The sequence below is a fragment of the Oryctolagus cuniculus genome, chromosome 9 (assembly GCF_051225735.1).
Source record: "Oryctolagus cuniculus isolate XC-2025 breed Fujian yellow rabbit chromosome 9, ASM5122573v1, whole genome shotgun sequence".
Lineage (NCBI taxonomy): Eukaryota > Metazoa > Chordata > Mammalia > Lagomorpha > Leporidae > Oryctolagus > Oryctolagus cuniculus.
Genome location: NC_142875.1, coordinates 19,305,970 through 19,311,269, shown reverse-complemented (window position 1 = coordinate 19,311,269; position 5,300 = coordinate 19,305,970). Strand labels below are relative to the sequence as shown.

The 5,300-nt window shown below is 38.0% G+C and overlaps 2 pseudogenes; both read left to right on the top strand.

Annotated features, from left to right (window-relative positions):
- The first annotated feature begins 3,231 nt into the window (after window positions 1-3,231).
- On the top strand, window positions 3,232-3,929 carry LOC100353424 (elongation factor 1-alpha 1 pseudogene; annotated as a pseudogene).
- On the top strand, window positions 3,929-4,467 carry LOC138843679 (elongation factor 1-alpha 1 pseudogene; annotated as a pseudogene).
- The last annotated feature ends 833 nt before the right edge of the window (window positions 4,468-5,300 follow it).

Genomic DNA, 5,300 nt, shown 5'->3' with positions numbered 1-5,300 from the left:
TGAGTCATCACTACTGCCTCCCAGAGTCTGTGCTGGCAGAAAACTTGACTCTAGAGCCAGAACTGGGATTACCACTCAGGCACTCTGATTGGGATGACATCTTAATCACTGGGCCATACACCTGAGCCTTGTGTGTCATGTTTACTAGTAACATGATTGCCTTTGTTGAAAACAGTTCTGTCATTGGCAACTAGTTCACTGTCACCACTAAATAAAAAATATTTAGAATGAATCATTCAACAAATGTAAACACAACATTGCATTCATACAATTTCTTACAAATAACAAATTACCCATGGTTACACCTATAAAATTTTTGAGCAATCACAGAATCAATATTTGCTATTTATTATTTTATCTCTCTACCAATAATTCTTACCACTCACTAATAAAGTGCCCTCTCAAATAGAACACTATTCGATGTCTCAATTTTTTTAGGGATTAAACAGGTTATTCTTTCTAATTAAATATCATTATATTTTCTTAAGTGTATACTATAGTTTTAAAATTTAATAAAAAGCAAATATTATTGTATGCTTTTAAAGTTAACATTGTTTGATGTCTTAAAATAGCTTTACAGAAACATGTTTTATTTTTTATTCATGAAATAATATGTAATACTTAAGCATAATTTAAAAATCAATATAATTTTAAAATATTATTCAATATTGAAAATTACCATCAGAATTTTCAATACATGTATATTAATATGTATACATAAATAATTATCTTGTAACTGCATGGTTAAAATACTACCTACTAGCAATGTATCATAGGTACTGAGCACTCATTCATGGCCAATGAAACTAAATCATTGAATTTTTAATTTATATTTTAAATATAATATCTTTAGCAGAAAAACAAACACCACATGATTTCACTTATATGTGGTGTCTAAAAGAAGGATGATCTCATAGAAGTTGAAAGTGTAATACTGGAGCCTGGCACTGTGGAACAGCAGGTTAAGCTGCTGTTTACAAAGCCCGCGTCCTATATCAGAGTGTCAGTTTGAGTCCCAGCTACTCTGCCTCTTGTTTGGCTCCCTGATGTGCTTGGAAAGGCAGCAGATAACAGCCCAGGTGATTGGTCCCTGTCACCCATGTGGGAGACCAGGATGGAGTTCCTGGCTCCTGGTTTGGCCTGGCCAGTTAGCTAATGCTGCCATTTGGAGAGTGAGCCAGCAGTTGGAAGACCTCTCTCCCTTTCTGTCATTCCGTGTTTCTAAAATATACATACATAAATATACCTTTAAAAGGAAAGATTACTTGGTTGTAGATAGGTGGGTTTACTTATAGGATCTCTTAACTTCTATTGGTTCGTGCACCTGTTTTTATGCTAATACAATGCTGTTTTAATCATTGTAGGTTTTAATACATTTTAAAGTCAGGCAGTATAATCTCTCATGTTTCATTAATTCTGCCCATGGTTGCTTTGGCTATTCAGGCATTTTTGTGCTTCCATACAAATTTTAGTAATGTTTGTTCTTGTACTGTGAAAAAAAAATTCATTGGGATTTTAATAAGTATTGCATTGAATCTGTAAATTGCTTCAGATGACATGCACATTTTAGCAATATTTATTCTTCCAATTCTTCCAGAACATAGGATGTATTTCTATTTGTTTTCTTCCTTTTAAATTTCTTTCATCAGTGATTTATAATTTTAATTGCAGAGATTTTTCATCTATTTGGTGAAATTTATTCTCAGAGGGTTGCTTTTCTTTTTGTTTTTCTTTTTGCTTTTTTCTTTTTTTTTGGTAGCTGCTCAGCTGGGATTGCTTTCCTGACTTCTTTGCCAGGTGATTCACTCTTGGTGTATAACTGCACTACTGACTTTTGTGCTGTGACTTCACGTCCTCCAGCTTTGCTGAATTTGTTTATTACTCCTAAGAGCTTTTTGATGTAGTCTTTGGCATTTCTATATAAGATATTGTCTTCTGCAAACAGCTACAATTTGACTTCCGCATTTCCAATTTGGATGTGCCTTATTTTTTTCTCTTGTCTAATTGTTTTATGTTAGATTTCCAGTACTATGTTCAATAAAAGCAGTGAAAATGAGTATCCTTGTGTTGCTGCAGACCCTAAAGAGAAAGATTTTTCAATAAGAGGTTAGCCATTGGTTTATTCTATGTGGACTTTGATGTATTGAGATATGTTTCTTCTATATTTAATTTGTTCAGTTTTTTTATCATGAAGGGATATTTAATTGCCTTTTTCTGCATCTATTGAGTTATAAGATAATCATAAGATTTTGGTCCTTCATTTTGTTGATGTGGTGTATCACATTTATTTGTGTATGATTTGTGTATATTGAAATCTCTTGCATCTTGTCCATGGTGAATAACTTTTCTAATGTGCTGTTAGATTTTATTTGCTAGTATTATATTGATATTTTGCATCTATTTTCATCAAGGATATTGGTGTGTTTGATGTTGTTGTTGATGTTGTGTCCTTGTCTTGTTTTGGTATCTAAGTAATGCTGGCCTCATAGAATAACTTTGAAGAAGGTTTTTTTTTTTTAGTTTTTTTTGAAAAAACGTAAAAATTCACATTAATTCTTCTTTTTAAAAGTATGGTAGAGGGGCCAGTGCTGTGGTGCAACAGGTTAATACTCTGGCCTGAAGTGCCAGCATCCCATATGGGCACCGGTTCAAGACCTGGCTGTTTCACTTCTGATCCTGCTCTCTGCTATGGCCTGGGATAGCAGTGAAAGATGGCCCAAGTCCTTGGGGCCCCTGCACCCATGTGGGAAACCCAGAAGAAGTTCCTTGCTCCTGGTTTCAGATCAGTGCAGCTCCGCCCTTGCAGCCAATTGGGGAGTGAACCATCGGATGGAAGACCTTTCTCTCTCTCTGCCTCTCCTCTCTCTGTGTTAACTCTGACTTTCAAATAAATAAATAAATCTTTAGAAAAAAAATTATGGTAGAATTCAGCAGTGAAGCCATCTGGTCCTGGACTTCTCCTTGAAGAAAGAGTATCTTAATATTTTAATGTTGTGATAGCAATTATTTTTGTCTTCACAATAAACATAAATGGCATATAGATAATGTTTATAATATTAGAGCTTTCTGAATTTGTTTTATAGTTTGTCTTATCAGTAATTTTCTGCCTTCTGATATTTTGCTCTTACTTGTAGCTGTCTCTTTATTTTAGTTTGAAGACCTCCCTTTAGCATTTCTGGTAACAGGTGTGGTGGTATAAAATTCTCTGCTCCCCCACCCCCCCCACAACGGGTTTGCCGCCAGAACACAGGTGTCGTGAAAACCACCACTAAATCAAAGCCAAAATGGGAAAGGAAAAGACTCACATCAACATCATCGTCATTAGCCACGTAGATTCGGGCAAGTCCACCACCACTGGCCATCTGATCTACAAATGTGGTGGCATCGACAAAAGAACCATTAAAAAATTTGAGAAGGAGGCTGCCGAGATGGGAAAGGGCTCCTTCAAGTATGCCTGGGTCATGGATAAACTGAAAGCCGAGCGTGAACGTGGTATCACCATCGACATCTCCCTGTGGAAATTTGAGACCAGCAAGTATTACGTGACTATCATTGATGCCCCAGGACACAGAGACTTCACCAAAAACATGATTACAGGCACATCTCAGGCTGACTGTGCCGTCCTGATTGTTGCTGCTGGTGTCGGGGAATTTGAAGCTGGTATCTCCAAGAACGGGCAGACCCGTGAGCATGCCCTTCTGGCTTACACGCTAGGTGTGAAACAACTAATTGTTGGTGTTAACAAGATGGATTCCACTGAGCCACCCTACAGCCAGAAGAGATACAAGGAAATCATTAAGGAAGTCAGCACCTACATTAAGAAAATTGGCTACAACCCTGACACAGTAGCATTTGTGCCAATTTCTGGTTGGAATGGTGACAACATGCTGGAGCCAAGTGCTAATATGCCGTGGTTCAAGGGATGAAAAGTCACCTGCAGAGATGGCAATGCCAGTGGAACCACACTGCTTGAAGACTTGGATTGCATCCTTCCACCAACTAGACCAACTGACAAGCCTCTGCGTCTGCCCCTACAGGATGTCTACAAAATTGGTGGTATTGGCACTGTCCCTGTGGGCCAAGTGGAGACTGGTATTCTCAAACCTGGCATGGTGGTAACTTTTGCTCCAGTCAATGTCACAACTGAAGTCAAGTCCGTCGAAATGCACCATGAAGCTTTGAGTGAAGCTCTTCCTGGGGACAATGTGGGCTTCAATGTCAAGAACGTGTCTGTCAAAGATGTTAGTTGTGGCAACGTTGCTGGTGACAGCAAAAATGACCCACCAATGGAAGCAGCTGGCTTCACTGCTCAGGTGATCATCCTGAACCATCCAGGTCAGATCAGTGCTGGGTATGCCCCTGTACTGGATTGTCACACAGCTCACATTGCTTGCAAGTTTGCTGAGCTGAAGGAAAAAATTGATCGTCGTTCTGGAAAGTAGTTGGAAGATGGCCCTAAATTTTTGAAATCTGGTGATGCTGCCATTGTTGATATGGTTCCCAGCAAGCCCATGTGTGTTGAGAGCTTCTCTGACTATCCTCCTCTGGGTCGTTTCGCTGTCCATGATATGAGACAGATGGTTGCTGTGGGTGTGATCAAAGCAGTGGACAAGAAGGCTGCTGGAGCTGGCAAGGTCACCAAGTCTGCCCAGAAAGCTCAGAAGGCTAAATGAATATTATCCCTAATACCTGCCACCCCAGTCTTAATCAGTGGTGGAAGAATGGTCTCAGAACTATTTGTCTCAACTGGCCATTTAAGTTTAATAGTAAAAGACTGGTTAATGATAACAATGCTTCGTAAAACCTTCAGAAGGAAAGGAGAATGTTTTGTGGACCATTTTTTTGTGTGTGTGGCAGTTTTAAGTTATTAGTTTTTAAAATCAGTACTTTTTAATGGAAACAACTTGACCAAAAATCTGTCACAGAATTTTGAGACCCATTAAAACAAAGTTTAATGAGAAAAAAAAAAATTCTCTGCTTTTGTTTTCTTGGAAGGTTTTTATCTGTCCCTCATAGCTGAAGGATAGTTTTGCTGGATACAGCATTCACAGATAGCAATTTTTTCCTTTCTGTCCTCTAAGGTTTCTGTTGAGAATTCTGAAGTTAAACTGGAATAAATAAAAATAACTATGTTATTTTCTTATTATCTATTGTAGCTTTGAGAATCCTCATTTTATCTTTAACCATAGAGATCTTGACTATATGTCCAAAATACCTTTTGTTGGATTGAATCTGACTGATGACCTTGACTTCCCCATCAAGGGGAAGTTTTTCTCGGTTTTCTAGGTTTTCAGAATTTT